Source organism: Chelon labrosus (assembly GCF_963514085.1).
Source record: "Chelon labrosus genome assembly, chromosome: 5".
NCBI classification, from domain to species: domain Eukaryota; kingdom Metazoa; phylum Chordata; class Actinopteri; order Mugiliformes; family Mugilidae; genus Chelon; species Chelon labrosus.
In genome coordinates this window covers 9,037,520-9,062,412 of record NC_140341.1, presented here as the reverse complement: position 1 = coordinate 9,062,412, position 24,893 = coordinate 9,037,520, and positions in this window count along the sequence as shown.

Below are 24,893 nucleotides of genomic sequence, written 5' to 3'. Positions count from 1 at the left end.
ACACATCTGGGTGTTTGTACTGTTCTTGGTCAGATGCTTACTTGCAACAGTACAGAAGACGTTTCACAAGAACACAACACAGACAAGAACACATTTTGATGAATGCCCGATGAATGCTGGCATTGTCATCTTGGAATATGCCCGTGAACATCAGGGAAGAAAAAATCCATTGATGGAATAACCTGGTCATTCAGTATATTCAGGTAGTCAGCTGACCTCATTCTTTGGGCACATAATGTTGCTGAACCTAGACCTGAGCAACTGCAGCAACCCCAGATCATAGCACTGCCCCCACAGGCTTGTACAGTAGGCACTAGGCATGATGGGTGCATCACTTCACCGGCCTCTCTTCTTACCCTGATGCCTCCATCACTCTGGAACAGGGTAAATCTGGACTCATCAGACCACATGACCTTCTTCCATTGCTCCAGAGTCCGATCTTTATGCCCCCTGGCAAATTGAAGCCGGTTAGCTTCACTGACTAGTGGTTTTCTTAAGGCTACACAGCTGTTCAGTCCCAATCCCTTCACAGAGTTCCCTTCACATTGTACATGTGGAAATGCTCTTACTTTCACTATTAAACATAGCCCTGAGTTCTACTTTTGTTTTTCTTCGATTTGATTTCACCAAACATTTAAGTGATCACCGATCACGTTCAATCAGAGTTTTTTTCCAACCACATTTCTTCCTCTAAGATGATGGTTCCCCAGTATCCTTCCAGTTTTTAATAACGCGTTGGACAGTTCTTAACCCAATTTTAGTAGTTTCTTCAATCTCCTTAGATGTTTTCTCTGCTTGATGCATGCCAATGATTTGACCCTTCTCAACAAGTCGAACATATTTTACACGACCACAGGATGTGTCTTAAGACATGGTTGTTTAAGAAATGAGAAACTACTCATTGCATCAGTTGGGGTTAAATAACTTGTTGCCAGCTGAAAGATAATCGCCCATGCAATAATTATCCAATAGAAGGCTCGTACCTATTTGCTTAGTTAAATCCAGGTGGGAACTTTTTTTTGGCCTGGCAGTGTTTATTTCTCATACACATGATAAACACAACCCCCCTTTACAAAGGCAGATAATTTGGTCAAGAAAAACCCTGACCAATCAGTGCAGACTGGGCTTCTCAGGAGGCAGGGCCTTAAAGAGACGGGAGCTAAAATGGAGAGTTTCAGACAGAAATGGAAAATAAATGCGGCAGGAATGTACAAAATGAGACAAATAATGTATTTTTTTTTTTTTTTACATTAAAGCATGTCAAACCATTCTTGTACACCCTTAAAACAAAATGATGAACTTGTAAATGAGCAAAAATCTGAGCGTCTGGTCGTAACAAACACGTCCTGTTTGGTGCAGGTGTATGTGAATGAGCTGTGTGGTGACGGGGATAAGCAGCCGATGTGCTGGAGGACTAACAAGTCTGCAGGTTTTCACAGCAACCAAACACCTCAGCTGGAGATTTCACTCCCGTGTTCCCTCCCTTCTACGTGAAGGAGCGCTAATCAGTGAAATCAGCTGCCAGGGGCTCCTAACAGCTAACCAACCCACACCTCCTCCAGGCAAAATGATCAGCACCAGCGCACGCTTTTTCTTTGACAGAGGACTAATCAGGCAAACACTAAACACCTGCACGAGGTGGGTAGATTTGGGAAGCTGCTGAAGAAATTTGGAAAGGGACAGCCATGATATAGAAAATGATAAACAGGGAAGTGTATCTGAGCGACCCGCTGAGCAAGTACCTCTATTCCCAGATTACCGTCACCAGACGTATTTGAAAGATGTTTCAGACATGCAGAGCATAAATTTAATATTTCAGGGCACCCTTGCGGTGTGTGCTGTACTCTATTACAGTCTAAACATAGCTGCAACCAACAGTTATTTTCATATAAAGTTATTAATCAGACAAAATTATGCTTTGGTGATTAATTGGATTGTCAGAATATAAAGAAAAATGCCTATTAGAAGTTTCAAGAGACCAAGGGGATTCAACCAAGGGAAAGAAACTGAGGGAACGTTCACGTTTGAAAGGATAAAACTCAAAATTCATTTTAATTGTCGCGATTAATGTGCAGTTGTATCCACTTAATGAATCATCAGCCAGACTGCAACTGAGGAACAGTGACTTTGGAGATATTTTAGCTTGTCAATCCATATTTTATATAACAGTGTGGTCTTTTTTCCCAAGTTTGGATACACAATTATTTTTTCCAGTATTCAGGACATGTTTCTTCACATTACTTGCAAGACCTAGGTTGTGTGTGTGTGTGTTCACATATTGTTCACAGGCTAACAAATCAACCTTCATTTTACGCGACACATTGGTCGCCATGTTAAAAATCCATTCAGGTGCTGAAACGTGTTGATGCGTTTTTACCAGGTTCTCACATCCCAATTTTTCTCTCGTCCGGTTGAGTTATGATCACGCCTAAAACGAACACGCGAACACGGCCGTATACGCAGACACCCATATGGACAAAAAAGCACACCTCAGCCTTGGTCAGGTGCCCCAGATGGCTGTAAATCGTCTTTATGAGCGGGACTTGATGAAAGCTTTTCCCCGGACGCAGTTTTTTGTTTTGTTTTTGGCCCTCTGGCGAGCTGTTGGTTTATATCTCCACGCACCGCCACCTTTATGTGGCATCTCTATCATTCTGCCCTGACAAGGACCAGACGTACAAGCAACAGTACACATCAGATGTATATGAATTATTTACATTTATCACATATAGCAGATGCAAAGTTCCATTATTTATTTAAAGCACAACACGTACACTGATCAGCCACAGCATTATGACCACTGACAGGTGAAGTGAATAACATTGACCATCTTGTGACAATACAGTGTTCTGCTGGGAAACGTGGAATCGTGTGGATGTTACTTAGACATGTAGCACCCACCTAGACCAGACCAGGCACCCCCACCCCATAGCAATGACACTCCTTGATGGCAGCAGCCATCCCCAGCAGGATGCAGCCTGAAACAGGAATACACACAAAAACAATTTAGGAACAACTAAAAAAAAAACATGAAGAACAGCACAAGGTGTCGACCTGGCCTCCAAATTCACTAGATCCTAAACTGATCAAGTATCTGTGGGATGATCCACAAAGGCCCCTACCCTCAAAGGCCCCAACTAACAACATTGTGTTACCAGACACCACAGGACACCCTCAGAAGGCCCATGTCCATTCTCTGATGAGTCATAACTGTTTTGGAGGCACAAGGGAGACCTAAACAATATTAGGAAGGTGGTCATAATGTTATGCCTCATCTGTGTATGTCGGTCAAACTGACAAAGATATATTACAAATATTGATCTAATGGCCAAATCACTCACGCCAGTGTAGATACTTATATATATCAATACTTCTTAAATGATGAGTTGAAACAGTTAAGACTCACCAAGCCAACTTTGGGCCAATCAGTGAGCGTCTCTGATCTTAGTTTTGGTGATGTGTCCTGGACCGTTGCCATTAGTCGGACAACCCCTGGCAGCTATTCAGCCACGCTGAATCAGCGATGGAGTGTGTCAATGAGAGAGATCGCTCTGATTGGATGATCATCTTCTAGCAAACCAGTGCACCAGAAGAGAAATGGATGAGACAAAAATAGGCAAAGAACGGCAAAGTTCAAGGGAAACACACACACACACACACAGGCAGCTCTTCTCATCTTATAACTTTGTAGTCCCAGCCCATTTGAGAATACAGACTACTGCCACCTGCTGGCATGGAGAGTTATTTCCAGTTGAGCCAGCTGGCCGTTGCGTAGCAGAGACATAGGACTACAGATCTTTGGATCTAATGACAATAACATATCAGTTTGATCTTTATGTATGTTGAATTATAATGGGGTTTAAATACAACCAATTTAATTTATAGAACTTCATTGAAACTTGGTGTTTCCTTATATTTATGCCTTTTGTAGCACAGGCACCAAGCTAACCAGGCTAACTTTATTAATTATTAATACCCTAATTTTGAAATTGACAGGTCGACAACATAATTTACTCACCCAACTATAATTATGATTAAGCTTATGCTAGTTATAGGCTGTAGTCTTTGCTGCGTCTATTTGGACCCAAAACAGGGTTCTTGGTCGATATCATTTTGGTTTGTCGGGGCCCTTAGGGTTAATCCACGTATGTAAATAGATTGCTTACCATTGTCGTTATGATTTTTAGTCCTTGATCCCCATCAGTATGGCACAAAACGGCAACCACTGAATTAATCGTATCTTTGAACTCCTTCCACGGTTGTTTCATTTTTACTTGTGCTCAGTTCGATGCTGGAAGGAGTTCTACGAGGAATTACAGAGAAACCGAGCGAGAGGAAAAATGTAAATCAAACCATCTGTATACACTTGGGGTCAGCAGTACTATGAGTGTGCAGGTTCTTTAATTAACACAATGAAAATGTGATAATTGAAATGTAAAACCGCCGCGATGACACCTTGACTCCTGAACGTTCTTAGCTGCGAACCACCCAACAATGTTTCTTGAAGGAAACGGCATTGTCGACGCCGGGGTTGCCAAGTGGTGACGCCACTGCAGTGCGCCCTGTAATTCCCACTCATCTGGTTATCGCGAGTCACGGGCCATGTGGCATTGAACCTTTGGTTGCAATGCAGCGAGCATGTGACTTTGGGAACTCGCACTGCCGGCTGCGCTGACTGTAAATTGTGAGAAGAAAGAGGCAGAAGGAGACGGAGAGGTCTGCCGTCTCCTGAGACTTAGCTGCGCTTCAGACGAGCTTTCAGAAAGGAGACGGAGATAAAGAGGAGGAAGAGCAAGATAAAGTGAGAGTTTGGGGATAACAGAGAATGAGTTGATTAAAGGAGAAGAAAAAAGACGGAATGTGGAAGAGATAAATTCTGGCGGAGGAGAGAAGGAAGTGCCCTAAAACACTTTGAGAGTGCTTCCCTTTCTTCTTGTTTAATTTGCCAGCAGCTCTCTTTGACATTGACCCAGCGGTGTAAAATAATGGTGCTTCGTCTCTTTCATTCTCTTTCTCTGCTGCTCTAATAGACCTCTGAGCAGACCTCGAAACACAGTGCTTCAGATGACCAAGACTCGCAGTACTCTTGCTGATAGGGAATGTAGAAATAAATTCTTAGTCACAGAATAAGCCTAACCAGTCCTACACCTTGACTCAGTCTAACATAAAGTCAGATTAATTCTGTGTGCCCACGTCTTGCCTTTAAAACATCACAAGTATTCTTGGTTGAATTTGCACTCAGCTTGTCAGAGTTCTTGGTAGGTGTAGGTTTCTTTTGTAGATTCTGTCTCTTCGTGTAATCCTGGACCGACTCCATAATGTCAAGATCAGGGCTCGGTGGGGATCGCACCATCTGTTCAAGGACGCCTCGTGGCTGAAAATAGGTGACTCTTGCTGCATGTTTGCGCCCGTCGCCGTGCTGAATCAAACTAAGAGCGACGGGGATGCCTCCTTGGCGAGGAGGCGCATCATGAATCCAGTACACTGTAAATATTAAGCTACGCAGAGACAGAACAGTGAAACTGCTGTTGAGAAGTCGGACACGTGCAGTACATTCACTATATTTTCATGGACGCTAGTATTCCAGTAACAATCAGGACACTGAAAATCTATCAGACTAAGAGGTGGTGGTGTGTCTAATTGATTATGCTTTGATTAGGAAAATGTCAGCGCCAAGTAAGCATGCAAACACTTGTTCTAATTTATTTCTTTGGCAGGAATAAATACATGCTCCCTGCTTCCCAAATTGGGTAAACATCAAGTGACCTGACGTGTTTCTGGGAGGGGCAGGAACATAGCGGTAACAAAATGTTTGCGTCTGGTATGGTCTTCTTATTCTATTGAATGAATTCCATGTTGTCAATGAAGTTATGTGGAGGGACTTCTCTTTTCTCTGTCGTAATTCTGGCAAAATCAATGTTTCACGATAGCCCAACCGACTTTGTCGTAATTCGGATGTCTGGGGAGCGTAAACACATACTGTATGTCTTGTCAGATCATTTTATTTAGCGTCCATGTACACAGAGTCTATAATCAGAACTATTTCAGGGTTAGGGTTAGGGTTAGGAGCCTAGCCCAGCTCTCATCGGGCGAGAGGCGAGGTACACCCAGTCGGCCCGGATTCAAAGCCAGAACCTTCTTGTTTTGAGGCATCAGTGCTAACCACCACGCCACTGTGCCGCCCAAGATAAAATATTCATTCATTCATCTTCTGTAACTGCTTGTCCTGTGGAGGGTTGCGGGGGGTCCTGAAGCCTATCCCAGCTGTCATTGGGCGAGAGGTGGGGTACACCCTGGACAGGTCTCCAGTCTATCTCAGGGCTATCACAGAGAGACAGACAACCATTCACACTCACACCTACAGCCAATTTAGAATCACCAGGAGGAAGCCGGAGTACCTGGAGAGAACTCACTATGCCACCCAAGATAAAATATATAGAATAGAAATGAAATAGAAACAGAATAAAAGTGGAAGTGTGCATGTGGGTGTGTATATGTGTGGCAATTCAGTAGTTCAGTAGCCTGATGGCTTGTGGATAAAAACTGTCCCTGAACCTGCTGATTCGAGTCTGGGTGCTCAGCAGGAGTGTAAATAGTCTATAGCTTGGGTGGCTGGGGTCAGAGAGGATCCTCTGTGCCTTCCTCCTGAATGTCCTGGATGGCTGGCAGCTCTGACCTGGTAATGCACTCTGCTGATTTTACCATCCTCTGCAACGCTCTGTGTTTGAGGGCAATACAGCTGCTGTATCTAGATTTTTTACACAATTAAAAACACAAATCGACAAAGTTTCAGCTCTGGTAGGACCTGGCTAGGTTGCTTCCCGACTTCAGCATCACCATCTACACCTCCAATATGTTTAATTATGCAAACAGGTCTGGTGCTGCGCTCACTAGACCTTTATCAGGGAAGACATTTTGACTGGTCTCTATAGAAAAAAAAGCACAGGTGGAATTAATCACTGCCCTAGTAAACCACAACCACGAACAGCCCTGCACGAAAGGAGGACTTCCCGTAAGCGGAATGCAGCCATCATTAATACACCTGTGCCTTCCCTGCTGTGACGAGTCAAAATGTCTGCTCTGAAAACGGTCAGCGCTTCGGTGCAGGATTAAAAATGAGGACGTCGGTGTTGTTTATCTGCAGCAGACAAATTGCCATTGACGGGTGCGGATGAGGTCGACACAGCTGGATGCTGTAAGACAACTTACAAAAAAAAAAAACTTGCTTGAACTGAGTGATTTTTCTTAAATAATTGTGAAGAGGAAACATAAACTGCACCTATACTGAGCCAACAGAACAGGATGTACTACAGGTGTTAATATAAAGTCTTTGAAGGTGAACAGAGGCTGAATCTGCAGCTCATCCTCCTCACAGAGACCCAGACTAATGGCGCCTTCAGGTGATCCTTTACGGCTCCTATTTGCATTTAAACCAGTGGAAGTCTGACACAAAAGCAACATCGGCAAATGGGAAACAGCAGAGGCATGGCAACACCAGGCACAGTGTGTGTGAGCTCCGCTTGGTGTCGTCACATGTCTGCTCGTGTGTTTTCGGGGTATCCGCATCGGAGCAGCGGGGCCATTCGTTTTTGTGACGTGTCGCAACATGAGGCAAACAAAAAAAGCCTAAAGCTAAAGTTGCAATCCATCCCTTTTCGTCCCGTTCTCACAGTCCCTCAAGTCTTTAATTTTAACAAAATTATTCCGTGGTGCTTATAAATTTTAAATGTAACAGCTTTGAGGTGAAGGCAGGTTGTTTTTCGGGCGCTGGCTGGAGGCACTGATGGAAGACTTGGTTCCCTCTGTGGCTCCTGGCTCCTGTTACTTACATCTTGTTGTGGCTTTTTCATCGACTCAGTTACTGTGATGTGTTTACCTGGAGTGATGACCTGACATCTGAACACGAACACCTGGGAAATAAATTGTGTTTACATTATATTTTTCATCTGGGCATAGGGAAGATGTCCTCAAGCACTTTTTGAGGACTTTTGAAAAGGGCGAACAAGCAGAAAGAAAATGTGAACTTCAAAGTCAAGCCGTAAATTTGGACAACATTTCCTAATTTTTATAAGAAGCAGCAAGCTAACGGTTGTCCATTCGCAAGTGTCAGGCCATTGCTGAGCATCTGTGGCCACAGTTTTTACAGTGTGTCCCAAGCCACTGGCACTAGTTGGACCCCTGTCAGATCGCCCCGATTGGCTGTTCATCTTAAAGGGGATCTACTGTTTTTTACGACCTGGACCTCATTTCTGGCATAAAATACGATTGTTTACTCACCCATATAACTTTTGTGTCATTTGTAGTCGTTCAGGAGATATTTAGATCTGCGTATATCCATACAGTTGGAGTGACTGGGGCACCGAAACACAGCCTCTAAATAACGCATTATCTGCCGCGAAACTCGTTCATTTCACCAATATTTTGTTATGATACGCTAGTGCTATTCCCCGTTGAGTCCTGAGTTACCTGTTATCATCATCCGGGGTCTGTAGGTCAATCTACAGATAAAGTCTTCTGACCTGGATGATGTCATCTCTGAGCGCCACGCGCACCCGTGACGGTCGGCTTGTTTACCTGTAATTTGCTGCTGCTATGGTTCATCCACAACCTCAGAATCGGAAAAATATTCAGCCATGTCGCAAAAAAATTGCAGAATGATGATGATAACATGTAACTCTGGACTCAAAGGGGAATAGCACGAGCATATCAAAACAAAATATTGGTGAAATGAATGAGTTTCGCGGCAGATAATGTGTAATGCGTTTCGGTGCCCCAGTCACTCCCACTATATGGATATACGCAGATCTAAATATCTCCTGAAGGAATACAAATGACACAAAAGTTATGTGGTTGAGTAAATGATCGTATTTTATGCCAGAAATAAGGTCCAGGTTGTAAAAAACAGTAGTTCCCCTTTAAGGAACCAGTGCACGAGAAGGCTGTTTTAGCATTCAAATACGCACATATTTTCACAATGACGTGATCGCTTAGAGCGAATAAACTGTAGAACAACTTATCACCATGATTCAAGAGGGGCCAGTTCTGTTCGGTGGTCTGTAGCTCCTCCTAGCTTCCTAGCCTCGGAGCTAATAGGAGCTCTTCCAGAAATTTGTCTACTTTCAGGACTTGAAAATTATGTTGTCAAGCAGAAATGTAGAAAATTCTGATGGGCCCAAAAACTCTTAAGCAGCGCTGTACATCCTAAACTGTGTTTCCCGTCATAAAAGCATATTAATAAATCTCAAAATATCCTGGACCGACTTGCTTCACCTATTATCTCTTTTCCTGACTAGTTTCCGTCTTGTGCAAACTTGGCAATGGCTCAACAAATTTTACACAGGAGGGAAACTGTTCCTCTGAGTCTGTTTATTTTAGTAAAGGCTAATTGGGCCTCTCATTAACAGTATAGCAACCTTCCGCTGTTAATGATGTGGAACTTTTTGATTTGGCTTCAGGCTGCACAGAAGAAGCTGGGAGGTTTGCCTGAAACGTCGAGATCAAATTAGAGAGGTGTGGATGCAGCGCGGAGTGGGGGATGAGCAGTGTTTCTCCTCCTCATTTGTTGTGTCTGCTGTTTGTTGCCATTGAACAATGCATTATAAAATGCATTATGCAAGCTGCCCTTTAACAGAGACATTTTTCTGTTCTGTACCACCTACACACTGGTTAAATAAAGGTTACAACTGCTAGACCAGAACTAAACACTGTCTTTTATTATCAGTGCAAGTAAACACAAGGGTGTGAAATAGTTTCGAACTAAGTTTATTTGCTCATGTCTACGTTATATAACTTTAAGCTGATGGACTTCACGGTTTTCTTTGTGTTGAGAAAACTGTGGCAAGAACTGAAATGTCTGTCCACAATTTTATTTTAAGAAAGCAGCAGTCTGCATTCAGTGGCTGCAGTTTTTGAACTTAAAGGGGAATTACTGTTTTTTAAAACCTGGACCTTATTTCTGGCATAAAATACGATCGTTTACTTACCCATATAACTTTGGTGTCACTCAACGGGGGAACAGAACGTGTCATAACAAAATATTGGTGAAATGATGAGTTTCTCGGCAGATAATGCATTATTTAGAGGCTGCGTTTCGGTGCCCCAGTCACTCCCACTATATGGATATACGCAGATCTAAATATCTCCTGAAGGACTTCAAATGACACCAAAGTTATATGGGTGAGTAAACGATTGTATTTTATGCCAGAAATAAGGTCCAGGTTGTAAAAAAACAGTAGTTCCCCTTTAATACGAAAATGACAATATTCCTACTAAGCTGTTTATATGACTAACAAAAATAACTGATGCACTTATATTTCTTACTGCCAAGTTGTTTGACTGTTTAAAATCAATCTCCTATTGCGCCTCTGCATTCAACAAATTCAAACTAACCTTGTCTCTCATATTGAAAATAGATGTGTATGTCCGTCTGGCTATCGGGGTGGACATTTCTTTTGGCCATGCCTTTTTACCCCTGCCCATGCAAACTGTTGGCTAGTTGTGCAATGCACGGGCGTAGCATTTGCAAACAGTTGTACAAAAATCCCCTATCGAGATGCATATTACAAATGTGCTGTATACCTTTCTGTTGTTGGCATATAGATGTTAGACTGAGAGAAACACAACATTAGCAGTGTCAATGCCCAGATTATCTAAGTTAACAGACAGTTTTACTGCACGTATGATCCTTTATCGTTGATCCATTTGTCGTCCAACCCTCCAGTTCTGTTGAACTGAAGCAGACAACCTGAAAACTAAACATACAGTGAAGTAAAAACTTCTGTGTGAGCAAATTGTCCTGATTTCTCTCAGGTGTGGCTGCCCCCTTCACCATCTTGATTACTCTGATCACCTCCAGCTGATGTGGCCTTTTCAACAGCAGCTTTTCTATTTTTTTGGACAGATAAGCCCAAATGAGCCATGACAGAGCGCCAGTGAACCACAAAACCAGGCCGCTGTTCTTTTATTGTTCACATCTGTGTTCTTTTGTGATATGCCTCAAGTTAAAAAAAAAAAAAAAAAAAGTAATAAAAACTTAATTAAGGGGGAATTTTCTGGTCTTTCTTGTCATTGTATTATTCTGCTTTTTTGCAGTTGTTTTAGCCTTCTGCCTTCGTCTTCACCGGAGATCTGCTTCTTCGTTCAGCTGCGTATGTGTTGACCTTTTCCTACTGCGGTATTCTGCATCCGAGTGCGGGTCTTTCACAGAAATCCACTCAATTCGTGCACGGTTTGACGAATGAAAGCTTCTTAATGAGGCCGTTTGTGAGGGTTGACGGCCAGAAACCACATCACCGAATAGTCGAAGGATAATTCCCTATCCACGGACCTCAGTCCAAAACAACTCTCTTAGCTCTTTCCTACAGTGCAGTCTGCTGTGATGCCTGGACGTCTGTCTGTCTGTTTGTGTGTGGTCTGTTAACAGCCATCACACACTTCACTGTAAGCACCCTTCAGTAAATGACTGGCTGCCCTTCTGCCCACTCAGACTGTCAGCTGTAATGACATTTAACCATCCAGCTGAATGGGGCTGAAGTCTCCACGCAGGTGTGTGTGTGTGTGTGTGTATAGCATCACTTTGTGGTGTCTGTATTTTCAAATATTTATCACATGTACGTCTATTCTGACATCTGGCAACATATATTAAGTGGTTCCTGACCTTTCAGGCTGGTAGAGAAGAAACCAGCCGCCCATTCATGTCCCTTTTCTTTTATTGTGTGAGGCACATTGTATATTCCTGCCGTCATTGTTAGTTGACATTTAGATGTTTTAGTCTCAAGAGGTCAGGTCATTATTGGCTTCTCTGGGAACGTCTGAGCCACTCAAGGCTTTCTTTTATTGTTATTATTTTCTATTCAACTCTTTTTTCTCCATCTAAACTTTGTGACTCAGCTAGAATAAACAGTCTGGTCCTACAGTATCTGCGGTAAAGAGGCTGCAGTTGCCAGGACTGCAGAACTTTAATCAATGAAAAGTGCTTCTGACTAGAGTAATAAAACATAACCCTGTCACCATTCAAGATTGTTGCACACGTCTAACAAAAGTGAACTTTATATTAACGCTTTTTCGGGTGCTTGACGGAAACTTCCCGCTAATGAATCTTACTAATTTTAGACCCCATTATTTTTCCTTCAAAGACACGCCTTTGTGGGCCCAGTGCTTTTTTCAACTTGTACACGACTGTTGTATTTGCTCACGAGGTGTGGCTGCTATAGTAATTAAGACACATAGCCACACCTCGTATGACACTGCCTTTTACATGACAAAATGAAAAGGAAAAAAGGTTGAATGGATGATGACTAAAAGGTACGTGTTCAACAGAGACTGTAAACCCTGCAAAGAACTGGAGCTGCTTTTTTCAAACACGGCAATTTCAAAGACCTATTGTCCACATGCAAACTTGGTTATATGTCACAGAAAGTAAAATACTTGAAAGAGCAAAGAAATTCCTAGTTAAGATATTCAGAAACTCTGTTTGCAGTGTTGACACATACTACTTTAAATGTGCATGACATGCATTGTATGAGTGATGCCACTTGTAAAACATCAAACACTGTTGAAGTTACCCCTCCGCCCTACAGTATTTTATACTTATGTTTGGTAATACATAAACATATCTCTTAGGAGATGGTGTTCATACCCCAATCAGGCATAACATTATGACCACCTTTCTAATATTGTGTATGTCTCCCTTGGAGCTTTGGATCCTATGTGTTGAGGGAAGGGGCCTCTGTGGATCATCCCACAGATACTTGATCACTTTGGGATCTAGTGAATTTGCCTGGTCTGGTCTAGGTTGGTGCTACATGTCTAAGTAACATCCACATGAATGAATGCCAGGTCCAAAAGTTTCCCAGCAGAACACTGAATTGTCACAAGATGGTCAATGTTATTTACTTCTCCTGTCACTGGTTTTAATGTTGTGGCTGATCGGTGTATTTGTAATTGAATAATTTATGATTATGTACCTTTCCATCTTCACATTGCTGCCCTCTGGAAGGCACTACAGGGCCCTGAAGTGCCGCACCACGGCACTGAGAAACAGCTTTTGCCCCTCAGCTGTCCAAGAACTCCACCATCTAAATAGCTTCTGGACTCACTGCAATGCACTTTTAATATCTTCACGCTCATTAAGTTTTTATATTTATTTTACCGAGTCGATTTTACCCGTGCGTATGTGAGGGTGTGTGGGTGAAAGTATCTCTAGCGGAGCTGTTTTTAAATTTCGTTGTATTGCTCTCAGTGTAATGATAATAAAGACATTCTGTTATATTCCACCCTATAATTATGAGCAATCACTTGCAAACTACATAGTAGTTTATTATTTTTAAATCACGTGCTTTTTATTGCCCTTATGTTTGTATGATTGTGGATATTGGTGGCTGTGTGAATGGGTATCTGTGCATTGTTCAGATGTGGCACATCTAATCTCATTGTACAACTGCACAAAGACATTCATTCATATTTGGCCCAACAATCCTCCATTCATTTTAGTGATCACTCTTCCTGAGTTCTCAAGGAGTCGTATTTGTGATGCTGGATCGACACCTGCAGTGCAGACTCTTTCATCGGAGCATTACCATAAAGCTGGTCATTAATATGGAAGACATCAGAGGACGACCTTGAGAGTTTCAGCTGTCAAGACCCTTTCCCTCGATGCACGTCACACGATCTGAAGCTATCTGTGTCTTTTTTCAGATGTTGGGTTTCTTACACTTGTTTTCCAACATCAGAAAGTTGCTCTCAGGGATTAAGGTACTCTTTGATGATTATCTATCTTGTGAGGTTTGATTATTTGGTTTGCTATCTAGTGGCCAGCAAAAGGAGTTGCCGAAATATTTACTCGGAAGCGCAGCACATTATTTGATTATTAGTCTTTCAGCGGTTCGCATGAATTCATAATTGTCAGATACGAGACTCGAGGCCAGAGCTGGAGCTTTAATATTTAACGTTGTAGGTGTAATAGAAGCTTTAACAAATTATTTTAATATAAGCCTAAATAATTGAGATGTATGGAGACCTACAGTATAAGAGACCTCGTATCAGTATTTGCTCATTTTAACATCGAGGATAGATTCCTCTACAACACACCGGCTGAATGTGGTTCAAAAGTCTCAGTGTGAATCTGATTATTAGTTTTACACTGATCTAAATTGAGTTGAGACCTTGAACATTCACAAAAACTACAAATCGAACACAAACAGTTCAGCAGAAGAGGTCAGGAGCTCCGGCATAAGAACACATTTTCAAATTCACTGTTGATTTTTTTTTTCTTTTTTTACCACTGCCATCTGCAGTTTCTCATTCCCGGTAGATTTTTCACATTTTTTTCGCCCTGACCTTTACGAAATGACCAGCAAATGGGAGGTATTCATTCCTCTCCTTTTATTGTTGCTTCTTCCCCCCAAATTATCATTTGACCTTCACAGCTGTCGGACTTGGTCGTCGCAGCTCTGCAAGGATGCAACTGACACACAGGTAGTTGAAAGATGAGATTTTATATATTTATATATGTCTATCTCCAAAAAAATCTACATCTAAAGTAAAACCACAAAACATGTCATTAGCTATATTTTATGCCAACATGCTATGTAGGAATAAGCCACTGACAACTTCTTTGTCATCATTCATGACTGGGACTTTGGTATTCCAACATATGTGATAACATGTCAGCATCAAGTTCAATCAGGTTGGTGTACAGACACCAAATAAGCCATGTGACTGTTGACTTGCACGCTTCCCAATGAGCCCCACTTTTGTAGGCCTGCGTTAACGGATCCTTTTCTTGCTTCAAAGGGACACTCCCTCATTTGGGTGTGGTCAGGTGCGGTCTTTTCCGTTTGTAACCGCATTGGACTGTAGTGGAGCGTTGCGCTGGTTAGAATACAAACTGGAAACTGGAAGCTCAAGCAGGATTATTATCAGCCTGGGTGTTCTTACTGTTAAGATCTTTAGCAGTCCTTTAACAAACAAACAAAAAACAAAAAAAAAAAGACAATGAGAAGCTGCTACTTTTCAGACGGATCAAGTTAGGTTGGTTCTGCATCGGAACATTCTTTTATCCCCTTGAAGATAAAAAACACCAAAGACCTTTGGGGTAAAAACAGACTGGTCAAACTGGATGGTTTATGAATAGATGGAAGCCGTGCAGAAGTCATATTGGAGACAGGATTAATTCAATGCCTGCTGTAAAAACTTGTCGACATTGATGTGTAGACATTACACAAGATATTTAACAGAGCATCAGTTACACAAAGATGACACAATGCGCAGCTCATTTTAATTGGTTTAGACTTGATTCAGACTCCAAATAAGAGTAAGACTGGTAAGACAGATTAATAATATGAACATTAAAACTATTGTGCTGCAACAGTAAACAAGTATACTGTAAATGAAATGCGTCTAACTGCTTTAATATCAGGGATTTAATCTGCCAGCTCTGACATTGACATGTAATAATAGAACTGCTTGTAAATGGTACAGTATGTTTTTACTATTCAAATTCTCAGTATTCTCCCTGGATAATGTATGTCTTCTTTGTGTTTGTATTAATTAAACAGTTCTGAACTGTAAAATCTTACCACTAAAAGAAAGGATTTGTGTGTCTGTTATTCGCTTTTCTCACCAACCACTTCTCACACTTGGCAGGTATATTGCTGGTGACCCAAGTAAGTTAAACACTGACGTTGTTTGGATGATCACTCCTCATATTTTGGCGAAAATATGTTTTCGATTGTGCACCGACAACAATCAAAGAAGGCAAGAAATAGCATGGGTCCAATAGGGACCCCAGAGGGCTGCCAAACTTCACTCCACAGCAATGTCTCAAAATGTACCACAGAAGTCACAAACCCCTTCACCTGTGGAAACCTTCCCAAAAGGTCCCGACACGAACGTAGTATTAGACATTAAATTTAGTCCCACTATTTATTTTATCACCGCTGTTTCCATTTGATTGTGTAGCAGCTTCCATGAAAGCTGTTCCTCATGTTACTGCAGCAACACGAGATGTTGAGTGTTAAACCCAAGCCAGCAACTGTTGGACTTTTGTTGCAGCTAAAGTAGCGTCATTATTGTAAGCGCAGACTTTAACTGTGGCCAAAGTCTAACATTCACAAGGGATGCAAGTATGTCATGGCAGGTGTCTTGCTCAGGAACCAAGGATTTGCAATGTTGACTTTGAAGTTGTTTGGATGAGCACTCATCATATATTGGTGACCAACCACAGAAGTAACAAACTCCTTTTCCTCGTGGACAATTTGACATGACACCTTAGTAAGAAACCTTCCCAAAAGGACCCAACACAAACCTAGTATTAGACCATTTTATTATGTAGCAACAGCTGGCTCAGTTTGCACAAACACTGTTCCTCAAGTTAATGCCGCAATGTTAAATGTTGAGTGCTTAACCCAAGCCAGCAACTGTTTGACTTTTGTTGCAGCTAAAGGAGTCTCATTATAGCGAGGGCAGACTTTAACTGTGGCCAAGGTTTAGCATTGACAGGGGATGCAAGTATGTCACGGTGGGTCTCTTGCTCAGGAATCAAAGATGTGCATTGTCGACTGTGCGGTTGTTTGGATGAGTGGTCCTCAAGAAAGTTCCTCAATAGGTATATTTAAATGTGGACTAGACTGAGGCAGCGAGATGACACAGTGAGTCTCTGCAAGAGTGGCGATTTCTGCAGGCCTTCCCGGTCATGCCATTCATCTTAATTATCCATGCCCAAAGGCCACCCAAACAGAGTTGCACTCCCACCTCAAGGCCAGTGGGAGCGCGGGGTAGCACATCACCATCATGAACACTTGGGCTTTGCATTTATGACTTCTGAACTTCTTATGTCAGATTCTCTCTTTGAAAACAACAATAACGTCTGAGAGCTGCAGCCTCCCGCTGTGTTGAGTTGTGATCAGGGTTTTAGTCCTTGAATGTCTTGATGCCCCCTGTGACCAACCCTATCATAACCAGTATGACCCTGCGCATCTCAGATTCTGGTGTGCAGTCAGAAAAACACCACTGGCATTATTACTATGAATCCACACATACAAGCACCGTCAAATAGATTCATGCAGGCACACATCTCCCCGGCAACTGTCTGAGGCTACTCTCCTCTAATATCTTTTTAGCCTTTTTTCTATCTGCACCCACTGGAATCATGTAATAACAGCTTGTCAAGGCTTTTTGTGCCGGGAAACATTTGCATATTCAAATGTGTTGAGGACTGACGCTTGTCATGACTGATTCTCTAATGTGCATATTCACATAGTGGATTTGTGTACACGTTCTGCACGGTTAATAGATGCATCAGGCTATTTTTTTTCTCAGTGATTTTTTTTCTTCTTCTGATTTTCACAGTAAAATAAAACAGAGAGTGCTTTCTTGCATTTGTGTTCCCCACATGCATATTTATTGTGTTTGTGCATGTGTGAATTCCCTCATACCCATGCACAAACACATTTCTGATTTACAGCCCGTTTATTCCCTGCCAAGAGACACTATCAGGCCTACAAATAAAAGATAATGGAGGCCAAGTAAACACTGAGTGCACTGAGACCATTCCGGCTCTGCAACTTTATCGCATCCACACACACAGATCTAGAGATTTCCTTTAAGGGCTTTTGGAATCACACCAGTCCTGCAGACACTTTCATTTAAATTTGCAGTTTAAGGTTTTCAGATAATCGCCTGAGAGCTTGTGCTGCTTTCTGAGTACAATAGAGCTAAATGGCACTTTGCTTGTTGCGTTCAGATTATTCAGAATCACATTTAAAATCTCAAGAGAAACAATGTGCAAGTGATTCAGAATAATTCTCCGACCTTGCTGAAGAACTTTTATTTTCCGAATAAATGGGACATTTCTTCTGGAATAACACAGTAATATGTTTTTACTTCCTTGTATTGCTGTGGAAGCAGAAATCTCTGTATCGCATTTGATAAATCCAAATGAAACCAACCCATCTATGTGGCTAAATACTGCTTAATGCCTAATTAGCAGTCACAAAATAACCAAAAGACTTACTCGTCAGTGCCTTCAGAGGACCGTTTGATCTCATCTATCATCCCCACAGTTAAAGACTGGTTAACCTTACTACAACTACTTAGGAGAGATTGCAGCCATGGTTGAAGGAAGCTTGACGCTGCCTAGGCGTGCTTTGTACCTTTAAGGTGCTATCAAACTGAATCAACAAAAATATGTCTCTGACTTTGTGCAATTGATTTTGACTGCCAGAGGGCTTTTGCAGCATGTCTCCTTTTTTTTTTTACCCTCACAAACACTCACTCTTCCAGCTTAAGCTATTACAGGTTGCTAGTTCTTGGCTGATTTTCCTGAGGTTTGATTTCTTTTTGAGTGCCACACATCTTTAAAACATTTTTCTCAAACTAAAAGATTTTTTTAAATATGTGGATGCAAGTGGGCAAAAACACACTTCCATTTTGTGTATAAAAGAGCAAGACCTCCTTTTTTGTCCAGTGGTCTTTTATTCCCCTTCAGTCATGTTTTGCCTCTGAAATTCACTTCATGTTGAACTTGATATATTCTAGATATATTTCTTTTCTATTACTACTCATACATGCTACTACATCAACAGATGCATGTATCTATGACAGATGTTCGTTTAGCTAGTTCTTCTTGCTGCGCTCTTACTTTTTCTGCTTCTACCTGGGCGGCCTCATGCAGATGGATCCCTCCATATGAGCTGGGTTCTGCTCAAGGTTTCTTCCTGTTAAAAGGGAGTTTTTCCTTGCCACCGTTGAGTTCATGTTTGCTCTGGGGGTTTCAGGTCGGGTCTCAGACCAGATTTTGTAAAGTGTCTTAAGACAGTGTATTGTTGTTGACATTATATAAATAAAATTGAATTGAATTGAATTGAAAATGGCTAGCATGAATGCTTTGAACATTTGGACATAATTGTAGCAGTTTCTTCTTTGCAACACAGCCAATACGGGCATTGTTCGAACAAATTAAACAAAGTATTCAAGATGACCCAGCACAGGTTCTTCTAATTGGCTGAACCAACCACCAGTTATCATTGCATTATTATTATTATGCAATTTTCATTAGATTAGTGCATTAGATCCTGGGAAGGAAACTGCTGAACCTCCTAGCTTTTACAAGAAACACAAAGTCCGGTCCATAAAGAAAATATTTTCCAGTGTGTTTCAAACCAGCTCAAGGGCCGCAACACAGAGTGGAGACAGATGACAGAGTTACAAAATTAAAGGGTTTATTTTATTAAAAGTAGATAAAAAGACAACAGGGGGGTCATTTTGAGCTTCCGCAGCAAAGAGCGGCGCTGTCTTCCTAGGCATCTCCTCAGGTGTGGCTGATCAGGCCAGTGTGAGTGCAGAAGGATGTAACGAAACATCATTGATGCTGAAAAATGTGAGGCTCCAGTAACAGCCCCCGAGCGTAGGCAGTTATTAACGCATGGTAATAGTTTGGGAATGTCAGCTGTAACACATATGTTTTGATGTTCATAGCACAAGTGTCCATGCACATTGGCCTCATACTACATCAATGGTGGCTGACGCTAACTGGACAACTGTGCTGCAAGAGTCCAATGTGTCACTGTAACCCTCGTGGGCCAGCAGCTACACAGAATTAGTTATGGCCTGTCGGGTCTTTGGAAGCTGCTTTAAATGGATTTGCCAATGGGAAAACACATAAACATCTATATTGCTTAAGGCTGAAATATGGAAGGCAATGAGCCTTTCATAAACCCAATTGCGGTAGACTAGTGTTGACTCATCACACATTAATGGCAGTTTCAATACCTTCATTAGCACAAGCGCGCGCACACACACAGACGCACATAGGGATGTTTTCATAACTTCAGAGGACCCTACCTTGTCCATGATATGAATTGACCCTTTAACTCAGTCAGAGCTCCTTTTTGTCCCTACAACGAAGGTAGGTCCCCATGGTGCAACTGCATAAACCAATCTATGTCCCCACAATGTGAGTAATACACGTCTAAGCACACATATATGACTGTGTGTAATAGAAGCAGCTCTAATACTTCTACCCTAATTGTAATGGGTGCTGTGACTCGTGGCTGTTTAAAGCTATTGACTGGAGCTAAAGACACACTGTTTGTTTAAGTCATCATTAACACAGCCTTCAATAAGAGTCACTGGCAGCAAGTGTAATACTGATTAGTGTGCTAGTCTGTGTGTGTGTGTGTGTGTGTGTGTGTGTGAAGAGTGTGTTTCAACGACAAAATGATTGTGTCTCTGTGGGAGAAAGCACTTAAAGCCCACATAGACTTGTTTGTGTGCAGCTTGTATCAATCAACGTGTGCAAAGCAAATTCATTTGGAAACATTTTTATGTCAAACAAGGTTTTTGTATTTTTCAGGTTGACATTTAAGAGTTTCCCTTTCACTCAGAGACAGCAAAGTGCAGGGAAACGGTCTAAATTCTCCTCCCCTATTTCCTTTTTTTCTTTGTGCTCAAATGTGCCTCAGTGCCAATTTTTGATAAAGAGAAGAGTGGCTGTGTAAAAGAGCCACATCAACAGCAGCCTGTAAGTGCTGCAACTGTCCAGTGAAGGCTTGTTGTCATTGTCAGCCATCTGTGGTTCAGGGTACTTGTGTTAAGATTGCAACATTATACATGCACGTGGCGTATGCACACTGTATTAAAAATTAGATAATGTCAAGCTGTTGGATGGGTGGCAGTGTATTGGATTACATCTATAAGCTCATGTAAAACTGATCAATACGTGAGTGGTTTTACATGGAGGACCTTGACCTGCATTGATCCACTGACATTTCCATCAGGCTCCACTCACAATGCATCGGTTATCGTTATTAAAATCTGGAGGCAGCACAGGGCAGCTTGGTTCCCAACATTTGAATTCCTTCCTACTTGTTATTAAGTATTGACAGTAGACTGATCAGTGCTTCAGGTGAGATTAATAACAGAGATGTCATCTTCCTGCACAGCTAGCTCAGAATGTCGCTACGTTTTTGGAAAACAGCAGCAGGAAAAACGGTCACAAAAAAATCAGTGGAAAGGACTGAAATGGTTGTATTGCTTGTTATTTTATGCAGGCAGGTTCCATGTAAACTAATCTTTCTACTTCAATTGGTTTCATGTTAACCATGTTCACGAGAACAACCCATATCTTGCAGTGTTCACAACCTCAGAAGTGGAATTTTCAGTGTAGCTCGACTTCATGAGTTGCAGAAATGGTGCAGATGTTAAGTCATATGAATTTTACAATATATCCAAGGAAAATGTTGATATTCCCCATAGACATGTTAATTTGCTCGCTCGTTAGCCTGCTAAACTGTTAGCCTCTGTGGTTCCAACACACCAGCAGTTGCGCAACAGTGCTATTCTCACGACTTGCAGCTAATGTTAGCACTTGAACACCGCATCGTGATCACAAGCACAATGAGTTCTATTTGAAGCCAACATGAGTACTAAGTCCAAAATAACAAGAAATTAGCTGATATGAACTCTAAATTACATTGTAGTTTTGACTGATTGATTCTCATTGTTGTATACACAAATCAGACATAACATTATGACCACCTTTCTAACATTGTGTAGACCTCCCTTGTGCCTCCAAAACAGTTGTGACTCATCAGAGAATGGACATGGGCCTTCTGAGGTTGTCCTGTGGTGTTTGGTAACACAATGTTGTTAGTGGGGGCCTTTGGGTCCTATGGGTTGAGGGGAGGGGCCTCAGTGGATCATCCTACAGATACTTGATCAGTGTGGGATCTAGTGAATTTGGAGGCCAGGTTGAGTTGCTCCTAAACAAGGAGTGTCACTGCTATGGGGTGGGGGTGCCTGGTCTGGTCTAGGTGGGTGCTGCATGTCTAAGTAACATCCACACAAATGCCAGGTCCAAAAGTTTTCCATCAGAACGCTGAATTTTGACAAGGTGGTCAATGTTATTTACTTCTGTCAGTGGTCTTAACGTTGTGCCTGATCAGTGTATACTATCATCAACATCTGTGCTTTGTGTTCTTTCTGTAGATTTTAAAAAAATAAGCTAAAATCACTTTTTGTATAACTCTGCAGCACAGTTGCAGAAAGCATCAAGTCAGCATTGCTTCTATACATCAGTTTGCCATTTATAATCTGTGCAGCATACAACAGTTTTTATCTCCAGACATTTGAGGAACTATAACTGGAAAAAAAAATCCTTCTTCCAGCACTGATAACAGTATATGAAGCGCTTTAAACAGATACATATTATATCTGATTCCTATAAACTGTGATCTTTAGCACCGTTCAAGAAACATTCAAGTAGTGGTTGAATTTTGGGTGCATAGTCTAGTCCTCTGACTTGTGCTGAAGACTCATCCAGGAGAGTTTTGTGTTCATTACTGGAAGTGCTCCAACTACTTGTCACCTAACATTGTCTTGAGATTTTTTTTTTCTACTTCTGGAGCCCTGGTAGCCTAAAATAACTCCTCCACCTCTGCTATCATGGAGCAAGCCGCATCCTCTAAATGCCTCCTGATCTCTGCTGTGTCCTCACTCTTGCTGTTTTCTGCCCCGTGAACTCCACCACCCTGATCTTTCTTTCAGCCTCTCCGCTTCCTCCATAATTATTCTTCTCCCTCTCCATGTCCCACTTCTCCCTCTCTCTAGTTTTCTCTCTCTCTCTCCCTTCCTCTGTCGCCTCAGGAAGAATTCAGCACCAACTGACAGTCTGATTTAGTTCCAATACCAACTTCCCATCTCTCTTTCTCTCCCTCTGTCTCTGCCCCTCTATTTCTCTCTGGAGAGAAGGTGCCGCACATAAATCTCTGCTGTATCCATCTATTACCTTCTACATTCGAGCCCTGACCTAATTCCTCCCCGTCTCCAATGTGTCAGTAGGTCCAGGATATAGTGGCCCTACGATCGTCTGTCTCCCTCTCTCGCGTATCCAAGTCTCTTCTGTGCTTCATGGTTAATAATTTTACTAACACTATCTCCTACTACCTCATACTACTAATGTAACAAGACGAATTGCACATATATAGTTCACATTTTTCCCTAATCACCTTTTTTTCCCCTCTGGGGGTTTTGTGTGTATGTCTGTGTCTAAGATTTCGTGCATACATCTCCGTCACTCTCATTGGAAATTATTGCATCGGTGCCGTGGTTTAGCAGCATGATAAACGACAGGACTTGAGCCATTTTTAACAGGTTATAATGATTCCTCACAGGATTGAGATTTATTAAACTCGCTTGCCCTCCTTTGAGTCTAAAACCAAATGTATCGCCAGTGTTTGTCACTTGCTTTGGTAACATGGACAATATTTCTTTAACCTGACTGGGGAAAAAAAAATAAATAAAATGTGATTTAGAGATTCCAACTTAACTGTTCACATGGACGCTAAACAAAATGATTTCATAGGGGTTTATGTGTTTACATGCCTCAAAAACTTCAATCTGGATAGAACAGTTTTTGACAAGGTGGATCGGCCAGAAATACTTTTGAACCTGGCATTCATTCGTGTGGATGTTACTTAGACATGTAGCACCCACCTAGACCAGACCAGACACCCCCACCCCATAGCAATGACACTCCTTGATGGCAGCAGCCATCCCCAGCAGGTTTAGGAACAACTCAAAAAAACATGAAGAACAGCACAAGGTGTTGACCTTGCCTCCAAATTCTCTAGATCCTAAACTGACGAAATATCTTTGGGATGATCCACAGAGGCCCCTCCCCTCAAAGGCTCCCCACTAACAACATTGTGTTGCCAGACACCACAGGACACCCTCAGAAGACCCATTCTCTGATGAGTCACGATTGTTTTGGAGGCACAAGGGAGACCTACACAATATTAGGAAGGTGTTACTATCTGACCTCTAGAATTTCAGGGTTACACTTACCACTCTTCTTACCCTCAACTATTTCTTGCTCATACTGGTTTAAGTAGAATTCAGGAAAATCTACAAACCATCAGCAGGTTGTCAGAGATGTGTTTTATATAATATTCTGTATTCAGGAAAACATTTTGTGGTGCTTTTGTTATGTTTAGTGGTTGGTTAGGACCCAAATGCAGACGGAAGTCAACGCCTGAAACAAAAGAACTTTAATTAAACTTATCAATCAGGAGCAAAAACCACATAACCCTCACCCAAATTACAGTCAAAACTAAGGACAACTGAAAAAACCCAAAAAGGGTTTAAGGCTCTTTTGGAGAACTGCAGGACATAGATGCCGTAACCTACGTAAGTAGCCTACGCCGGTGCGAGCCATTTATACTTGTGCAGACTTGTCAGTCTGGCTCGCTTTGTAACAACACCACCCAAACAGTCGGTGCTGTCTTTTTTTGCCAGTCAGGCTAATTTTTGTTTCTACTTCCTGCTTCACCTTCAACAATTGCCCGAAATTTCATCCAAACGTTTGTGTCTCCTCAGTTAACCTTTCCTCTGTGTGTTCCATTTTATTGATCCAAAACAATCAATTCAAAAATTGCGGAGATGGAGAAGCAACTGGAAATACTAAAGTGGAAACATGCTACTACCAAGTGGACACATCACAGCTCTTGCGGTCTGCGTAGTTACATTTCTGGGGAGGTGCACGTCAAGCTACAGTGCTAGGGTCTGCACTGCCGCTGTAGCTTCTGCATCAAATCAACACAGAAGTCTAAACCGCCTATTGCTCCAAAAACAGATAGCTAGAAAAGCTCAAAAGGAGAAAGTCCATAAAGAGGGGAAGCAGCGAGAGGACTGGGTAACAGGCAAGAGACCACATGAAAGCAGACGATCCAGCGTCAAACTCCAGTACTTGAAGTGACCCTGATGAGGAAATAGAGATCAGGTGTGTCTGCAGTCAGCCACCAGTCACTCTGAAAGACAGACCTTATAATTTAGGAGGCCAGAACACAGAAAAAAAAGCGACACAGGCCAGAGACATGACAGCTTTTGTCATAAAT